General features: G+C 36.7%; 1 long non-coding RNA gene across 2 annotated transcripts in view; it reads left to right on the forward strand.

Annotated features, from left to right (window-relative positions):
• Positions 1 to 20,986, forward strand: part of LOC144340847 (uncharacterized) — a 52,158-nt gene that overhangs the window by 19,479 nt on the left and 11,693 nt on the right. The window contains exon 1 of one of the 2 annotated variants that reach the window (XR_013417313.1): positions 15,623 to 15,763. The exons of the other annotated variant lie outside the window; for it this stretch is intronic. This is a non-coding gene — a long non-coding RNA (uncharacterized LOC144340847). Of the gene's footprint in view, positions 1 to 15,622; positions 15,764 to 20,986 lie in introns of those variants that run through there. 2 annotated transcript variants of the gene reach the window in all.

The following is a 20,986-nucleotide window of genomic DNA, read 5'->3' on the forward strand; positions in this document are numbered from 1 at the left end:
AGTCTCCTGAAGACAGCAGATACTTGATTGGTGAATTCTTACCCATTCTACCATTCTATATCTTTTTGTTTTGTTTTGTTTTGTTTTGTTTTTTTGAGACAGAGTCTCACTCTGTCACCCAGGCTGGAGTGCAGTGGTGCAATCTTGGCTCAATGCAAGCTCTGCCTCCTGGGTTCACACCATTCTCCGGCCTCAGCCTCCCGAGTAGCTGGGACTACAGGCGCCTGCCACCATGCCTGACCAATTTTTTTTTTATTTTTAGTAGAGGCAGGGTTTCACCATGTTGGCCAGGACCGTCTCAATCTCTGACCTCGTGATCCACCTGCCTTGGCCTCCCAAAGTGCTGGGATTACAGGTATGAGCCACCATACCTAGCCATTCTGTATCTTTTAAGTGGAGCATTTAGGCCATTTTTATTCGATGTTAGTATTGCAATGTGAGGTACTATTCTATACATTGCTGTCTGAATATCTTGGGTTTTTTTGTATTGTGTTATTGTTATATTGGTCCTGTGAGATTTATGCTTAAGGTGGTTCTATTTTGGTGTACTTCAATAATTTGTTTCAAGATTTAGAGCTCCTTTTAGCAGTTCTTGCCATGCTGGCTTGGTAGTGATGAATTCTCTCAGCATTTGGTTGTCTGGAAAAGACTGTATGTTTCCTTCATTTATGAATCTTAGTTTCAATGGATACAAAATTCTTGGCTTATAATTGTTTTGTTTAAGGAGGCTAAAAATAGGACCAGAATCTCTTCTGGTTTGTAGGGTTTCTACTGATACATCTGCTCTTAATCTGATAGGGTTTCCTTTATAAGTTACCTCATACTTCTGCCTCATAGCTCTTAAGATTCTTTCCTTTGTCTTAACTTTAGATAACCTGATGACTGTGTACCTAGACGATGACCTTTTTGTGATGAATTTCTCAGGTGTTCTTTGAGTTTCTTTTATTTGGATGTCTAGATCTCTAGCAAGGCTGGGGAAGTTTCCTTCAATTATTCCCTCACATATGTTTTCCACACTTTTAGATTTCTCTTCTTCCTTCGGAACACCAATTATTCTTAGGTTTGGATGTTTAACATAGCTTTTGATTTCTTTAACTTCACCTTTCTCTGTTGCCTCCTTGTTTAGCTTAATACTTGACTTTCTGAATTCTTTTTCTAGCAATTCAGAGATTTTTGTCTTGGTTTGGATCCATTACTGGTGAGCTAGTATGATCTTTTGGGGATGTTGAAGAACCTTGTTTTGTCATAGTACCAGAATTGCTTTTCTAGTTCTTTCTCATTTGGGTAGACTGTCAGAGTCTGGGATTCAAGCGATGCTGTTTAGATTTTTTGTCCCCTAGGGTGCTCCCTTGTTTTGCTGTTCTCCTGCTTCCCCTAGGAATGGGGCTTCATGAGAGTCAAACTGTAGTGATTGTTTTTGCTCTTCTGGGTCTAGCCACCCAGCAGAGCAGCTGGGCTCTGGACTGGTACTGGGGAGTGTCTACAAATAGTCTTGTGATGTGATCTGTCTTCAGGTCTTATAGCTGTAGATACCAGCACCTACTCTTGTAGAGGTAACAGGGAAGTGAAGTGGACTCTGTGAAGATCCTTGATTGTGTTTTTGTTTAGTGCACTGGTTTTGTGTTGGTTAGCCTCCAGCCAGTAGGTGGCACTTTCAAGAGTGCAACAGTGGCCAGGCGCAGTGGCTCATGCCTGTAATCCTAGCACTTTGGGAGGCCAAGGCGGCTGGATCACGAGGTCAGGGGATTGAGTCCATCCTGGCTATCACGGTGAAACCCCATCTCTACTAAAAATACAAAACATTAGCTGGGCATGCTGGCAGGCACCTGTAGTCCCAGCTACTTGGGAGGCTGAGGCAGGAGAATGGTGTGAACCTGGGAGGCGGAGCTTGCACTGAGCTGAGATTGAGCCACTGCACTCCAGCCTGGGCAAAAGAGTGAGACTCTGTCTCTCTCTCTCTCTCTCTCTCACACACACACACACACACACACACACACACACACACAAGGCATCTGCTGGGGACCTATAGGGAAGATGTAAACTTGCCCTAGGAAAACCTGGTTAAATATTCAGGTTTCTCAGGTTTCTCAGGCCATGGATAGGGGCCATGGAGCTCCCAAGAGATTATGGCCTTTGTCTTTGGCTACCAGGGTGGGTAGAGAAAGACCAACACGTGGGGGCAGGGATAGGTGTGTCTGAGCTCAGCCTCTCTTTAGGCAATGCTTGCTTTGGCTGCTGTGGGGCATGGAGGTGTGGTTCCCAGTCCAATGGAGTTATATTCCCAGAGGAATTATGGTTGCCTCTGCTGAGTCATGCAGGTAACTAGGTAAGTGGGGGAAAGCTGGCAGTCACAGACCTTACCCTGCTCCCACTCAGCCTATAGTCCCAAAGGCCAGTCTCACTCCCAACAGCACTGAGTCTATTTTCAGGAAGCTGGTGACCAGAGCTAAGAACTTGACACAGGCCATGAGCCTTCCCATTGAGAAAGCAAGCAGACTGACAGATTTTTGGCATCTCAGGGAGCCTGAAGGGGTGATCCACTTCCTACAAAGGGTCCGTGGATTCTCTTGGCTTTCCTGGTGTGTTCCTGTGGTCATTCTTGGATCAAAAATTTATGATGTGAGTCTCCACATGCTGCTCTGTCTGAGTAGGAGCTGCAAGTTAGTCCTGTCTCCTATCTGCCATCGTGCCCAAAGTTAATATTCAGATTCACTCTTGGTGTTATACAGTCTATGGGTTTGGACAGATGTATAATGACTTATATACACCATTATAATGTTATACACAGTAGTTTCACTTTTTTAAAATAAACAGTTCAATGGCATTATGCACATTCACACTATTGTGCAACCATCACCACCTCTCACCTCCAGAACTCTTTGCACAACTCTGTGCCACTGGACAATAAATTCCCATTCCCTCTCCTCCCAGCCCTAACAACTATCATTCTATTTTCTGTCTCTATGATCTTGACTACTCTAAGTACTTCATGTAAGTAGAATAATACAGTATGTGTTATTTTTATGACCGGCATATTTCACTTAGCATAATATCAAGGTTCATCCAATGTTACGGTATATATCACAATTTCCTTCCTTTTTGAGGCTAAATAATATTCCTCTGTACTATATTTGCTTATCCATTCAACTGTCAATGAACACTTGGGTTGCACTCAAATTTTAGCTGGTTTAAATAATGCTGCTATGAACCCGGCTATTAAATTATCTCTTTGAGACTCCTCAATTCTTTTGGGTATATACCAAGAAGTGGAATTACTGGGTCACATGGTAATTCTATCTTTAAATTTTTAGAGAACTACCATACTATTTAAGAGGCTATACCATTTAACATTTTCACAAACAGTTCACAAATATTCCAGTTGCTCCACAATCTTGCCAACACTTATTTTCCAAGTTTTTGTTTTTACTGTTTTTAGAAATCATGGCTTGTTACACAGGCAAACTTGTATCATGGGATTTGTTGTGCAGATTATTTCATCATTCAGGTATGAAGCTTAGTACCTATTATTTTTCCTGATCTTCTCCCTTCTTCCACCTTCCACTCCCCACCCTCCAATAGGCAGGCCCCAGTGTGTGTTGTTCCCCTGTATATATGTCCATGCGTTCTCATCATTAGCTCCCACATTTAAATGAAAACATGCAGTATTTGGTTTTCTGTTCTTGTGTTAGTTAGCTAAGGATAATGACCTCTAGCTCTACCCATGTACCTGCAAAGGACATTATCCCATTCTTTTTTATGACTACATAGTATTCCATTGTATATATATTGTGTATATATATATATATACCACATTTGCCTTACCCAGTCCCTCATTGATGGGCATTTAGTTCGATTCTATGCCTTTGCTGTTGTGAATAATGCTGCAATAAATATACACATGCATGTGTCTTTATAACAGAATGACTTATATTCCTTTTGGTATATGCTCAGTAATGAAATTGTTGAGTTGAATGGTATTTCTGTCCCCTGAACTTTAAATAAAAATTAAAAAAAATATAATCTCTTGCAGTTCCATACTGGCAGAGGTCTGTAAATAGTACATCCTAAATATATCTTAGCTTTTTTTTTTCTTTCTTTTTTTTTTTTTTTGGAAAAGCACTGAATTCAAGTTTATTTAAAGAAAAAAAAATTGTATGTGTCTCATTTAGTAAATCTTAATACCATTTTCTACCATCTAAAGACATTATGGTCATCCTAATGAACTTGAGGTGGTATCTCATTATAGTTTTGAATTGTGTTTCCCTAATGATTAGTGATCTTGAGTATCTTTTTGTGCGTTTACCAGTGATTTGCCTATATTCCTTGGAGAAATGTCTATTCAAGTCCTCTGTCCATTTTTGAATTGAGTTGTTTGTGTTTTTGTTGGTGAGTTTTTAAGGAGTTCTTTCTATATTCTGGATATTAATTCCTTGTCAGATATGTATTTTGCAAATATTTTCTTGCATCCTGTTGCTTTTTACTCTGTTGGTAGTGTTTTTTGATGAATAAAAATTTTAAATTTTCATAAAGTACAATTTGTCATTTTTGCTGTTGTTGCCTGTCCCTTGGAGTCATACCAAATAAACTATTGCCAGTGTCATGAAGTTTTTGCCCTATGTTTCCTCGTAAGAGTTTTATCATTTTAGATCTTACATTTGGTAAGGGATCCATTTTGAATTAATTTTTGTATACGGTGTTAGATGAGAACTGAACTTTATTATTTTGCATGTGGATATCCAATTTTCATAGTGTCATTTGTTTAAAAGGCTGTAATTTCCTCATTGGATGGTTTTGGCACCCTTCTCAAAAATCATTTGACCATATATGTGAGATTTTATTTCTCGGTTATCTATTCTATTCCATTGGTTTTTATGTCTATCGCTATGCCAGTTACATATTGTTTTGATTGCTATAGATTTGTAGTAAGTTTTGAAATCAGAAAGTGTGAATCCTTCAGTTTTGTTCTTATTTTTCATGACTATTTTGGCTACTCATCATACCTTGAAACTCCATATGAATTTTAAGATGGGTTTTTCTATTTCTGCAAAAGATGCCATTGGGGTTTTAATAGGGGTTGCATTGAATCTGTAGTCACTTTGGGTAGCATTGGCATCTTAACAAAATTTTTGTTAAAGCTGTTAACATGGGATTTGCTTTTATTTACTTGTCTTTAATTTCTTTCTGAGATGTTTTGTAGTTTTCATTGTACAGGTCTTTCACCTTCATGTTTAAGTTTATTCCTGAATATTTTATTTTTCATGTTATTGTAAATAAAATTTTCTTAATTTCTTTTTCAGATTGTTCATTTTTAGTGTGTAGAAGTTCAGCTGTGCCAGGTGTGGTGGCTCAGACCTATGTTCTCAGCAATTTAGGAGGCTGAGAAAGGAGGATCTTATGAGGTCAGGAGTTAGAGACAAACCTGGACAAAATAGCTAGACCTCTGTCTCTACAAAAGAAAAAAAAAATTAAAAAAACAGCTAGGCATGGTGGCACCCTCCTATAGTCCTAGCTACTCAGGAGGCTGAGGCAAGAGGATCCCTAGAGCTCAGGAATTCAAGGCGGTAGTGAGCTGTGATCATGCCACCGCACTCTAGCCTGGCCTACAGAGCGAGACCTCATCTCTGAAGAAAAAGGAAAAAGCAACTGATTTTTATGTGGTATCATTATATTTTGTTCCTTTGCTGAGTTTATTAGCTCTAATAGATTTTTTATAAATTTTTTAGTTTTTTTTTCTATAAGATAATATTATCTGGTTGCAGATGATGTGTAACCAGATAATATAATCCTCTTTTAAATTTACTAATTTTTTTCCAATTTAGATGCCTTTTATTTATTTTTATTTCATGATTGCTGTGGCTAAGACTTTCAGTACTACATTAAATAGAAGTGGCAAAAGTAGTAATCCTTGCATTGTATTAAAGAAAAACTGTCAGTCTTTTATCATTGAGTAAAATGTTCATTGTGGTGTTTTCATATATGGCTTTTATTATTTTGAGGTAGTTTTCTTTTACACTTTGTTTGTTTAGTGTTTTATCATGAAAAAATGTTGAATTTTTCAAATGCTTTTCTGCCTCAATTGAGATGATCATTTGGTTTGTTTTTCTTCATTCTGTTAATGTGGTATATTATATTGATTTTTGAACTACCTTTGCATTCCAGAAATAAATCCCGTTTACTCATCTTGTATACTTTATGCAATGTGCTGCTGAATTTGGCTTGCTTGTGTTTGTGGAGGATTTTTGCACCAATGTTCATACAGGATATTTGTCTGTAGTTTTTTTTTTATAGTATCTTTGTCTGGCTTTAGTATTGGGGTAATGCTGGCCTTATCAAATGAATTAGAGAAGACAATCTTGTCTTCAATGTTTTGGAAAAATTTGAGAGGGACTGTTATTAATTTTTCTTTAAGTGTTTGGTAGAATTCGCTAGTGAAGCCAATAGAGCTTTCCTTTGTTGGAAATTTTTTAAATTACTGATTCAATCTTCTTAGTAGTTATATGTCCATTCAGATTTTTCTACTTATTTATACTGTAGTCTTTTTAGGTTTTGTATTGCTAGAAGTTTTTCTATTTTCACCTATGTTATTTAATTCATTATTGTACAATTTTTTATTGTACTCTCTTAGAATCCTTCTTTTCATTTCTATAGAATCAGCAGTGATGTTCCCAATTTCATTTTTGATTTCATTAATTTGTTTTTATCTTTTTATTATTAATTTCTTATCTATCTTATTGTTTACTTAGCTAAAGGTTAGCCAATTTTCTTAATATTTTCAAGAAATAAATTTTGTTTTCATTGATTCTCCATTATTTTTCTATTCTCTCTTTTGCTTATTTCCGCTCTAATCTTTATTATTCCTTTCCTTCTGCTAGCTTTGTGATTAATTGTTTTCTTTTCTGGTTTCTTAAGGAGTAAAGGTTGATTGATAATTTGAGATATTTCTTTTTTTAATGCAAACACTTATAGCTACTGTTTTCCCCTTAGCACTGCTTTCACTACGTTCCATAAGTTTTGGTATGCTGTGTTTGCATTTTCACTTGTTTCTAAGTGTTTGCTAATTTCCCTAGTGATTTCTTCGTTTAACCATTATTTGTCAAAAAAAAGTGTTGTTTAATTTCCACAAATGTGTGAATTTTCTAGTGTTTCTCCTATTATTGATTTCTAATTTCATCCATTTGTGACTGATGAAGATACTGTACATCATCACTGAAAATTCACTGAGACTCAATTTGTGGCCTAAGAGATGATCTATTCTGGAAAATATCTCATATGCACTGGAGAAGAAGGTGTATTCCATTGCTATTGAGTAGAGTGTTTTGTATATGTCTGTTAGATCTAGTTGGTTTATTGTGTTATTCAATTGCTCTGTTTCATTACTTATCTTCTATGTGGTTGTTATATCTATTATTTAGAGTGGAATGTTGAAATCTCCAACAATTATTATAGAATTATTTATTCCTACTTTTGACTGTGTTAATTTTTGCTTCACATATTTTGAAGGCCTGTTATTAGGTATGTGAATATTTTTAATCATTATATCCTCATACCATATTGAAGCTTTTATTAAAATATAATATCCCAATTTATCTCTTGTGAACTTTTTTGATTTATAGTCTATTTTGTCTGAAATTGGTATAGTCATCCATGCTGTCTCTTGGTTACTATTTGCATGGAATATCTTTTCCACCTTTTTACTTTTCACCTATTTGTGTCTTTCAATCTAAAATTAGTCCCTTTTAGATAGCATATAGTTACATCATGCTTTTTAATCCATTCTGCCAATCTCTGTCTTTTGATTGGAGAGATTAATGCATTTATATTTAATGTAATTATAGTTATGCATACTTAACAATGGGGAAACATTCTGAGAAATGAATTTTAAGGCAATTTCATTGTTGTGTGTGAACGTAACTGAGTGTACTTATGCAAACCTACATAGTATAGCCTACTATACACCTAATCTATATGGTATTGCCTCCTAGGCTACAAACCTGTACAGCATGTTGCTGTATTGAATACTGTAGGCTATGTAACACAGTGGTAAGTATTTGTATATCTAAACATACATAAACATAGAGAAGGTAATACATTACACTATGATGTTATAATGGCTATAATGTCACTAGGTGTTACACATTTTTCAGCTCCATTTTAATCATATAGAACCACTGTCATACATGTGGTTCAACATTGATTGAAATGGCATTATGCATGACTGTACTAACAAAGAGGGACTTACTTTCTTCATTTTGCTACTTGTTTTCTATATGCCCTAAGGCATTTTCGTCCCTTATTTCCCAAATTATTGTCTTTTTTGTGTTTAGCTGATTTTTTATACTGAAATGTTTAAATTTATTTCTTACTTCCTTTTGTTTATATTCTTTAGCTATTTTCTTTGTGATTACCATAAGTATTACATGCAACATCTTAAAGTCACAACAGTATTATTACATTTAATTTATACCAGCTTTACATTAATAGCATACAACAGCTTTTCTCCTTTAACAGCTTCATCTCCATGCTTTTTAGTTGTTGACATCACAAAATTACATATCCATATCTTATGTGTCCAGAAATCTGAACTAAAAATTTTTAAATTCCTTAGTTTCATGAATTATGTAAAAAACAAAAAGCGAAGTTAGAAATCAAAGGTAGAATAATGTTAGCTTTTTGACTTAATAATTGTTTCTTTAAAAGTATTAGTCTTCTAAATCACACAGAAAACAAAAAGTGAAGTTACACACCATTGTTACAATACCTGCTTTTACAATTGCTCGTATATTTACTTTTACTGAGAGGTTTATTTTTTCATGTGGCTTCGAGTTACTGTTCGGTGTGTTTTCATTTCAGCCTGTGGGGCAGTTCTCAACTTTTGTATATCTGGGATGGTCCGAATTTCTTTCTCACTTTTGAAGTAATGTTTTGCCTAACATAGGATTCTTGGTAGTTTGTTTCTTTTCACACTTTGAATATATTAGCTCACTGCCTTTTGACTTCCAATGTTTCTGATGAGAAATCTGCTGATACTTTCGTTGAGGATCCCTTGTGAGTGTGGGCTGAGTCACTTCTCTCTTATTGCTGTTAGATTCTCTTCGTGTTTAGGGAGTTTGATTATATGTCTCAGAGGGGGTCTCTTTGAGTTCATCCCACTTGGAGTTCATTGAGTTTCTTGGATGATATCTTTATGTCTTTCATCAAATTTGGGAAGCTTTTGGCCATTATATTTCTTCAAATAAACTTTCTGCCACTTTCTCTCCATTCTCCCTGAAACTTCTACAATGCATCTGTCAGTCTGCTTGATGGTATTGCACAGGTCCCTTAGGCTTTGTTCACTTCTTTTCAAGCTTGTTTTTTATTTCTGTTTCTCACACTTGGTAATTTCCAATTTTCTGTCTTTAAGTTTGTTGATTGTTTCTTCCGCCTGCTCAAATTTGCCTTTGAATCTTCCTAGTGGACTTCTTATTTTATTTATTGTACTTTTCAGTTCCAGAATTGTTTTTTATCTCTATTTTTTAGGTTTTCTATCTCTTTATTGATATTTCTATTTCATTCACACATTTTTTTTTCTTTCTCTCTCTTTTCCTTTAGTTCTTTGAGTACCTTTAAATCAGTTGTTTTGCAGCCTTTGTCTAGTAGATCAGCCATCAGGTCTTTTCCAGGGACAGTTTTTGTTAGTTTATTTTTTCCTTTGAATGGGCAATACTTTCCTGTTTTATTGAAAACTTGACATTTAAATCTAATAATGTGGTAACTCTAGAAATCAGATTCTTCCCCTTCCTCCATGTTTACTGTTTATTTATTTATTTTTTATTGTTGTAGGCTGTCTCTGTGTTGAGGATCAGATTTAGGTTTAAACTTAAGGTCTTCTTAGGTCTTCTCTGAGCTTTTTCTATGTATTCCCTGTGAATACACAGTAACTTTCTTATTTCCTCTGTATAGGTAGTTGCCTTTGAACTTCATTGTTTTCAATAACTAGGCCCCAAAAGGAGAAAAAAAGAACAAATGTGCCAGCTCTTTAAATCTTCTCAAAGTCACCCCAGCCACAGTGGAAGGGGCTTGCAATAATTAAGGGAGATGTGGCAACAATAGTTGCCACCTCTTTATCAGCACCTGTATGATTAGAGTAACAATCGACAATCTGAGCACAGATCTCTAATATTGGGAGGACAGCGTCCTTTTTGCCCACCCTCACTCTCATAAGTTGTATGAAAGCTGCTCCAGGAACATATGCACAGTTCCCTGCCATGTGGCTAAAAGGCGAGGTGAGGCATGAGTAGCTGCTACTGTGCTGAGTTAAAATTGACCAAAATTAGGCCGGGCGCGGTGGCTCACGCCTGTAATCCCAGCACTTTGGGAGGCTGCGGAGGGCGGATCACGAGGTCAGGAGATCGAGACCATCCTGGCTAACACGGTGAAACCCTGTCTCTACTAAAAATATAAAAAATAAGCTGGGCATGGTGGTGGGAGCCTGTAGTCCCAGCACTTGGAAGGCTGAGGCAGGACAACGGCGTGAACTTGGGAGGCGTAGCTTGCAGTGAGCCAAGACCGCACTCCAGCCTGGGTGACAGCGAGACTCCGCCTCAAAAAAAAAAAAAAAAATGACCAAAATTGATCACAATTTACCATTCTAGTGTCCCCCCAAAAGCTTCAATTCTTCAGTAGATTCCAGAGTTCCAAAATATTTAAATCAGACAAATTCTGCCAGTGCAGTTATTATCTTGGGAGTGATGGAAGGCCCATTTCTGATTATTTCTTCTCCACCATATTCCCAGATTTCTCCTTTCTAAGAAGGTTCTTAATTTCAAGTTTCATTTATTTATTGATATAGTGCTATTCTGGAAATCTGTTTTTTCTTGAGCATGTTTCATTGCTTGTGTCTTTCAAGAAATCTGTCCATTTTATCTAAGTTTCATATTTATTGGCTTAAAAGTATTTTTTTATAATATTTCCTTAAATATCCTTTAAATATTTATACGTTCTGTAGTAATATCAATTCTTTTATCTCTATTCTTTTAGTTTGTACCATCTCTCTCTCTTTTTTCATGATCAGACTGGCCGCTAGAACTTTATTAATTTTATTGACTTTTTTCAAAGAATTAACTATTGATTTCATTAACCTTGTTTATTGTTTTTACATTTTCTAGTTTAGTAATTTCTGTTCAGATATTTACTAAATTTCTTCCTCCACCTATATTGGATTTAATTTGCTGTTCTCTTTCTAGCTTTTAAAGGTTAACGTCATTGGTTTGAGATCTTTTCAAATTTTTGGATATAGATATTTAGTGTTACAAATACTCCCACATACTTCTTTAGTGGTATCCCTAAAATTTTGATATGCTGTGTTTTAATTTTCTTTCAGCTCTTCCATAAGTCCATTTCACTTCAAAATACTTTCTAATTTTCCTTTTGATTTCTTTGACTTGTAAGTTTTATAAGAGTATTATTTAGTTTCCAAATAAATGAGGATTTTCCAAAGACATTTCTGTTTTTTTTCCAGTTTAGTTTTATGGTATTCAGAAAACATGCTTTGTAAGAATTGACTTCTTTTAAGTGTATTGAGATTTGTTTTATGGCTTGGATTATGATTTATATTGATAGGTGTCCTACATGTATTTGAAAAAGTGTAATCATTTGCTTATGGGTAAAGTGTGCTATAATGTCAACCAGGTCAATTTAGTTGACAGTGTCATCCAAGTATTCTATATACTTAATGATTTCTGTCTACTTTTATCAATTATTGACAGAAAGAAATTAACATCTCTAACTATAATTGTAGATTTCTGTCTTTTTTATTGGAGTTCTATCAGGTTTTGCTCTATGCATTTTGAAGCTCTTGAACCACATCATTATATTCTCTTAAACAATGGACCACTTTAGCACTATGAAATGATCAGTTTTATCTTTGTAATATTTGTTGTTCTAAAATCAACTGTTTTGATCGTAGCTTTCTTTGCACTGGTATCATCATGGTGTATATTTTTCATTTTGTTAATTTTAAATCATGTATATTTAAAGTTTATTGTTTATCAACAGTATATAGTTGGGTCTTGTGTCTATATCCATTATGACAATACCTGCCATTAAGTAGTATGCTTAGACCATTTGCATTTAATGTGGCTTTAATGTTGTTAGATTTAAATCTATCATTTTGCCATTTGTTTTCTATTTGTCCATTTGTTTTTCTTTCACCTCTTTCCTTCTTTTGTCTGCCTTCTTTTTGATTAACCTTTTGTTTCTATTACATTTTCTTATTGGCGTATTAGCTATTATGCTTTGTATTACTCATTGTTCAGGATTTAGAGTATACGTTTTTAACTTAGTTTATTTTGAAGTGACATTACTTATAAGAGCCTTGCAACAGTACATTACCAAACTTTACAATTGATACTTCCATTTACCCCTCCCTGCCCTTTTTATTATTGTTGTCATACATTTTACTTTTATATGTGTTATAAATTCCATAATATATTTTTATTTTTTTTCCAAACAGCGCAGATATGATGGTGATTAATTCTTTCAGCTTTTGTCTTTCCCCAAAATATTTTTTTCTTTGTTTTTTTGAAATAGGGTCTTGCTCTTTCACCCAGGCTGAAGTGCAATGGTGTAGTTATGTTTCACTGCAGCCTTGAACTCTTGGGCTTAAACAATTCTCATGCCTCAGCCTCCTAAGTAGCTGGAACTATAGGTGTGCACCCCCATGCCCGCCTAATTTTTAAATTTGTAGTGGAAAGGAGGTTTTGCTATGTTGCCCAGGCTGGTCTTGAACTCCTAGCTTCAAATCCTTCTGCCTTGTCCCCCAAAGTGTTGGGATTACAGGGATGCACCACCATGTCTGGCAAAAAAACTACTTTGGCTCTATTTTAATTATCTATTTATTTCTTAAAAGACAATTGTTCTGCTATGTTGCGTAGGTCGGCCTCAAATTTTGGGGCTGAAGTAATTATTTTGCCTCAATCTCCCAAGTACCTGGGGCTACCAGTATGTGCCACTGTGCCCAGCTTACCTTTACTGTTGAAAAACATTTTCACTGGAATAGAATTATAGAATGATGCTTTTTTTCTCTCAGTACTTTAAAGATGCTGTTTTCTTACTTGCATTGTTTCTAGTGAGAAATCTGCTGTCATCCTCATCTTTGTTCTTCTTTATGTAAAGTTCTTTTTTTCTTAAACTGTTTTTGATATTTTATTTTTAGTACTGGCTTTGACCAATTTGTTTTTGATGTGCCTTGCCATAGTTTTCTTCATTTTTTTGTCCTTGGGTTTCATGGAACTTCTTGTAGATGTGCAGTTTTATAGCTTTCATCAAGTTTGGAAATTTTTCATTCATTATTTCTTCAAATGTATTTTCTATCCACCCCTTTCTGGAAACTCCAATTAAATGCATATTAGGCTACTTAAAGTTGTTCCATAGTTCATTTATGACATTTTTGAAAATTATTTTAGATGTTTTGTTTTGGAGAGTTTTAATTGTTATGTGTTCAAAATCACTAATGCTTAATAAGCAGGATATCTTTTATGGTGTATTTCTTAAATCACATACATTGTACTTTTTATCTCTGAATATTTGATTTGGGTCTTTCTTATACCATTCCTATGTTGCTACTTATTTGTTTGAATATATGGAATGCAGTATTAATTTGTTTATGCTCTTATTCTATGATCTGCTTTATATTCTGGGTCAGTTTCAATTGATTAACATTTTTCTCATTATGAGTCGTGTTTTCCTACTTCTTTGCATATCTGGTAAACTTTTTTTTGATGCCAAACACTTTGAATTTGCATTGTGGAGTACTGAATGTTTTTTGTATTCCTACAACTTTTTGAGCTTTGTTCTAGAATGCAGCTACTTAAAAACAATTTCATATTTTTGTGTTTTGCTTTTATGATTCATTATGTGGGACCAGAATAGTGTTTAGTCTAGAGCTAATTATTTTTCACTATTGAAGCAAGACCCTTCTGAGTACCCTACTAATGCCCTGTGAATTAAATGGTTGTGCATTCTGGCTGGTGAGAGCTCGGTGTTAATGCCAGACACTGCTTTCTCTAATTTTTTGAGTGTTTTTTTCCCCCTGGCTTTGGATGGTTTCCTCACATGCATGTGTTGATCAGTATTCTGCTGAAAAAACAACCTTCTTCTGCAGGTCTCTGGAATTTTTTTTTTTTTTTGGTGGAGCTTTCTATTTTTGTATACTATGTCCTGAAAACTCTACCCATGTTGGTCTCCCCAGACTCTTGGTTTCATCTCCTCAACTCAGGAAGTTCTCTAGGCTGTACTTGCGTTCCTCTTTCTTGTTCTGAGGTCTGGATTATTTTTTTAAGTCAATAAGCTGAGGCAAATTAGAGATCACCTTGATTGACTCTAGTCTTTCACAAACTGCTGTTTTTTATTGTTTCATGTCCAATATATCGAAGATCATTGTCTCATTATTTTGCTTGTTTTTGGTGACCATGAAGAAAAATTAAGCAGGGATAAAGGAGAGTGTGGAATTGATTTGCATACATTACTTGAGACCCTCTTTGAATAATTAATTTGAAGATACACTGAAGGAATTGAGGGAGTGAGCCATGAGGCTACCTTGAGGAAGAACATTTGAGGCAGAAAGATAAGCAAATTTAAAAAGAGCAATAAGAGCATGACTGACTTGCCAAAAAATACTGTGAGAGTCAATGTAGCTTGAGACAGTTCACAGGACTGAGAGGATGAGAATAGAGAGAGAACCAAGTGCTCAAATAGAGTATTGTGGTTTTATTCTAAGTGTAATGAGAAGCTATTATAAGATTTTCAGCATTAGTGTATGTGTAAAAGAAAAATATTTAACATTTTGAAGGATAACATGTTGGATGCTGTGTAGAAAATTGATTGCAACGGGTCAAGAGAAAACGTAGATTTGGACAAGGGTAGTAATAAATGATACAATTATAGAATATCTGAAAGGAAGTGCTGATAAAGTTTGATGGATTGGGTGGATATGAGGGAGAAAAAGGAATAAAGATTTATTTCCAAGTTTTTTGCCCAAATCATGATCTCATATACTAACATGGATAACAATGGAAAGGAAAGTTTTATTGAGGAAAATTGAGTTATGTTAAGTTTGAGACGCAAGTTGAAATGTCAGGTAGGCAGTTATTCAAATCTGGACACCAGGGAACAGATGGGATAGTTTAGAGTCCTCAGCATACACATGGCATTGTATGGAGATCAGTAGGAAGAATGAGGCTAAATAAGTGCATGGACTGGTTCTGGTACATTTTAAACTTCAGAGGCTGAAGAATTGAGACTGAATCAACAAAAGACAAAGGAGTAGAAGACAATGATATGGGGAAAAATCCAGGAAAGTATGGCATCCTGGGAGCCAAGCACAGAAAATACTTCAAGAAATAGTAAGGGGTCAACCATATCTAATGTTGCTGAGAGATTGAGTAAGATAAAAATCAAAAATTGATGTTGGATTATTCAAAGTGCAGGTCTTCAGTGATTGTTTCTTATCCCACAAAGCCTCAAATCTTAGAGGTATTTCATTTATTAAATTAAATTTATAAGATTAAGATTCATGATGTGCCTTCATCCATTACCCTGAGGTTGAATGATAATTTTACTTTTCTTATATGTCTGTTTTTAAATCCAGAGATACTCCCTGTGTTTCATGTTTCACTCACTGGATTGTTAAAGCTCAATATGGGAGCCAGTGCCTTATCATCTGAAGAATGATAGAGGATGTTCCCATAAGGTTTGCCCTGATAAATCTGCAGCTCCGTCTAGCAAGGTGAGGGGTAACCTAGTGGCATATGGGCTTACCTTGTGTCCAGGAACAAATCACCTTGTCTTGATCATAACCTAAAGTATGAAACCAGACTTATATTCAGAATTTGTTTCTTTATTTACTTTCAAATGTTAGCACACTATATATGTACCCCCAAAAGATACTGAGAATTCATAAACACCCAAACATACAGTTTGGTAAAGACAATCTGCTTTTCACCCAGTTAAAGATACTTTACCTCTTCTTGAGAGTAAAAATAATAAGAACAAAACTTCAAAATAAAATAATTAATTATAAAGCCTATTTTCCTGTTTGTGCTTTTACTTTATTATTTATTTAAACACTAAAGAGGAACCTCAAAAGTAATGTCTATAAAGAAGCAAGTGAATGTAGTCAATACTTTATGTGCCTGATTCAACATGTTGGTTAAATTTTAATTTTACAAGTACAGTAATGTACTCACTAAAGTACATTACATTCTTTGTATCTGAGTTGACTGTACACTACACAACACATTTCTTACTAAATCGTCTAGATGTTATTTAGGGGAGTTTAAATAATCCACAAGTAATATAACTTCTAAATGAAGCAATGTCTTTATTTTTCAGACTTGACAGTAGCCTTAATGAAAAAGTACTGTGAAAGTTTTCAAGTGTTAGAGAGAAAGTGGAAGTGGGTGCTTGGTATAAATGTGCCACTCTGCCCCCAGTTCCAAGGGCCCTGTGGTGAAGCTCTTCACAGAGGAAGTTCAGCTCTTCCACAGAGGTGCAAGAAACTAGCTACCCACTTGATTGTCCTTCTTCCCAACTTTACAAAGGGAACATTACAATTATTTGACTAAAAAGTGAGAAAAGGAAGAAAGTAGAAGAAAAATCTGTTACTTTTCAACCATACAACTTCATATTTTTTAAGTCAGTAGGGGCCAGGTGTCGTGGCTCATGCCAGTAATCCTAGCACTTTGGGAGGCTGAGGTGGGCAGATCAGTGGAGGTCAAAAGTTTGAGATCACCCTGGCCAGCATGGTGAAACCTCATCTCTACTAAAAAACAAAAATTAGCCAGGGGTGGTGATATGCACCTGTAATCCCAGCTATTCAGTAGTTGAGGCAGGGGAATCATTGGAACTCAAGAAGTCATGCCACTGCACTCGAGCCTGATTCTGTCTCAGAGGAAAAAAGAAAAGCCAGTAGGATTGAAGTATGAAATGAGCAAGGGTTTTAAATGATAGCTTCTCTCACACAAGAGTGAAGAGAATAGATTAAGAACCTCTCCCCTACTTTAACACTCTAGTTTAAGCATCTTAAAAAATACTACTTTCTTTGCTGTCATTGACCTTAATAAATTGTAAAATGAGACTAAAACATGACCCATTTTATTGGGCCTTCAAAAAAAAACCATATTTTGTTATTGGACATTTTGTGTTCAATTAGATAATCTTTACTGAACATCTCCAGGATGGCTAGTCCTGATATAGATCCCCGAGTTCTTTAAATAGTGGAGAGGAGCTCAGGCCCTGCTTTAACGAGGGTTTTGTCAAGAAAAGTAGGTTATACAGTGGAAAGCAACAACCAACATCTCAGATACTTAACAGAATAAAAGTTAATTTCTTGCTTCTACTACCTGTCCACATGGTTTGGCAGGAGTCTTTCTTTCTTTGCTCACTGTAGTCACTCAGAGATCAGCTATCCATCTGCCCCCAGGATCATATGGCAGGGAATAGGTAGCTTGGTGAATCATACCTGGGCGTTTAACTCTGTCACCCAGAAGTCACACATCACTTGCGCTCACATTTCACTGGGCCAAGCAAGTGTGATGGTGGAACTATTCAGGCTTGTTAGAGAACAACAAAGCCACATCGTTAAACCAGATGGTGGTGGTCAAAGTTCATGGTTGGGTTATTAGGCCGTGGTTATAAATACAGCTGCCGATATCTGGGGCTGTAACAACTGCAGATCTAATGATCCAAGGCCAGGAACAAAGGTTAAGAGCGCACTCTAGGGATGGGAGAACCCATGGTGAGACTTAGCTGCATTGTAACAGAACAGACTTACAGAGACAGATAGCAGAGCCTCCCTACCGTATCTAGAATGTGCATCTAGAAACATTCTATGCTCACTTCCTGTTTCCCCTGGTATTTATTCAAATGCTAATTACAAAGGACACAAAACATCTAGTACTTTATAGCCTCCTTAAGTTTAGGTTTCACTCCTGACCTCAAAGAACTTAAAACTAAGTAGATTCTGAATTTTTCAAATTATTTCAGGATATTGCAACAATGGACATTTTATTTGATTGTATACTTTTTTTCCTACAAGAAACTGTACTTGAAAACAGTTAACTAAGCATCTATTTACTCTCTCACAGTAAAATTTCTATGGCTATTGTTCCAGAGGTGGAGTGGTTAATATTTACTGAGCCCTTTCTCTTTGCTAGGCTTTTGATAGGCATTGTAACACAGTAGTGTCCCTTTATCCACAGAAGATACATTCCAATACCCCCAGTGGATACTGAAACCTTGAATAGTACCAAGCCAACTGCCATCAATTGAAATATGTTTCCATTCATGTCCTCCACCCACAATTTTGTTTTTTGAAACAGGGTCTTGCTCTGTTACCTAGGCTGGAGTGCAGTGACCTGATCGTGGCTTACTGCAGCCTTGACCTGCAAGATTCAAGCAATCCTCCTGCTTCAGCCTCCCAAGGAGCTGGAACTATAGGTGTTTTACCACTATGTGCAGCTAATTTTTTTGTTGGAGCCCACACACAGAGTCCCCACTGGGGTGCTGCCTAGTGGACCTGTGAGAAGAGGGCCACGGTTCTCCAGACCCCAAAATGGTAGAGCAACTGACAACTGGCACTGTGTGCCTGAAAAAGCCACAGGCACTCAACTTTAGGCTATGAAAGCAGCCATGGGGGCTGTACCCTGCAGATCCACAGCGGCAGAGCTGCTCAAGGACTTGGGAGTCTACCCCTTGCATCAGCATGCTCTGGATGTGAGACATGGAGTTAAAGGAGATTATTTTAGAGCTTTAAGATTTAATGACTGCATTCTTGGGTTTTAAGCTTGCATGGGGCTTGTAGCCCCTTTGTTTTGGCCAATTTCTCACATTTGGAATGGGAGCATTTGCCCAATGCCTAATACCTTCATTATATCTTGGAAGTAACTAGCTTGTTTTTGATTTTGTGGGCTCATAAGCAGAAGGGAGTTGCCTTGCCTCAGATTACACTTTGACTTGGACTTTTGAGTTAATGCTGGAATTAGTTTAGACTTTCAGGGACTGTTAGGAATGCATGATTGTGTTTTGAATTGTGAGAAGGACATCAGATGGGGAAGCGGCCAGGGGAGGAATGAAGTGGTTTTGCTCTGTGTCCCACCCCCAAATCTCATGTTGAATTCTAATTCCCAGTGTTGGGGGAGGGACCTGGTGGGAGGTGATCGGATCATGGAGTTAGATTTCCCTCATGCTGTTCTCATGATAGTTAGTCAGTTCTCACAAGATCTGATGGCTTAAAGTGTGTGAAACATCTCCCTTCACTCTGTCTCTCTCCTGCCACCATGTGAAGAAGGTATTTGCTTCACTTTTACCCTCCACTATAATTGTAAGTTGCCTAAGGTCTCCCAGTCATGCTTCCTATTAAGCCTGAAGAACTGTGTAAGTTCCTTTTCTTTATTGACTACCCAGTCTCAGGTAGTATTTTTGTCAAAACTAAATACTACCTGAGCCGCAGACAAAACTCCTCAGACACCAAGTTAAAGAAGGAAGGGGTTTATTCAGCTGGGGGTATCTGCAAGACTCCTGTCTCAAGAGCCGAGCTCCCTGAGTGAGCAATTCCTGTCCCCTTTAAGGCCTCACAACTCTAAGGGGGTGCGTGTGAGAGGGTCATGATCAATTGAGCAAGCAGGGGTTACATGACTGGGGGCTGCATGAGCAGGTAATTAGATCGGAACAAAACAGAATAGGATTTTTACAGTGGTTTTCCATACAATGTCTGTAATCTATAGATAGCATAACTGGTTAGGTCAGGGGTCGATCTTTATCTACCAGGCCCAGGGTGTGGCGCCGGGCTATCTGCTTGTGGATTTCATTTCTGCCTTTTAGTTTTTACTTTTTCTTTCTTTGGAGGCAGAAATTGAGCATAAGACAATATGAGGGGTGGTCTCCTCCTTTAATTTTACATCTGTGTGAGAATAGACTCCATATGGGCTCCAACCCCACATTTCCCCTCATCACTGCCCTAGTAGAGGTTCTCTGTCAAGGCTCCTCCACTGCATCAGACTTCTGCCTGGATACCCAGGTGTTTCCATACATCCCCTGAAATCTAGGAGGAAGTTCTCAAACCTCAATTCTTGCCTTCTGCACAACTGTAGGCCAAACACCACTTGGGGCTTGCATCCTCTGAAGCAATGACCCTGGACTTGGCCCACAAAACCATCTTTTTCCTTCTAGCCATGGGCCTTTAATAGGAGGGGCTGCTGAGAAGGTTTCTGAAATGCCCTGAGACATTTTTCCCATTCTCTTTGCTATTAACATTTGATTCCTCTTTACTTATACAAATATCTGCAGCTGGCTTGACGTTTTCCCAAAAGATGGGTTTTTCTTTTCTACCACATGGCCAGTTTTCTAAACTTCTATGCTCTGCTTCTCTTTTAAATATAAGTTCAAGATTCAGAAAATCTTTATGTTCACACATATAAGCAAACATTTTAGAAACAGCCAGGTCATATTTTGGAACACTTTGCTGCTCAGAAATTTCTCCCGCCAGATACTCTAAAACATCTCTCTCAAGTTCAAAGTTCCACAGATCTTTAGTTCAGAGGTAAATGACACCAGTCCGTTTGCTTAAAGGATAGCAAGAGTGACCTTTACTCCAGTTCCCAGTATGTTCTTCATCTCCATTTCAGACCACCTCAGCTTGAACTTCATTGTCCATATTACTATTGACATTTTGGTCAAAACCATTCAACAAGTCTCTAGGAAGTTCTAAACCTTTCCACATATTCCTATCTTCTTCTGAGCTTTCAAAACTCTTCCAGCTTCTGCCTATTACCCAGTTCCAAAGTCATTTCCACATTTTCAGGTATCTTTATAGCAATACCCCACCCTTCTGTTACCAATTTTCGTTATTAGTCTATTCTCACACTGCTATAAAGAACTACCTGAGACTGGGTAATTTATGAAGAAAAGAGGTTTCATTGACTCATAGTTCTTCAGGCTTAACAGGATGCAT

The sequence above is a fragment of the Macaca mulatta genome, chromosome 1 (genome assembly GCF_049350105.2).
Source record: "Macaca mulatta isolate MMU2019108-1 chromosome 1, T2T-MMU8v2.0, whole genome shotgun sequence".
Classification (NCBI taxonomy): Eukaryota; Metazoa; Chordata; class Mammalia; order Primates; family Cercopithecidae; genus Macaca; species Macaca mulatta.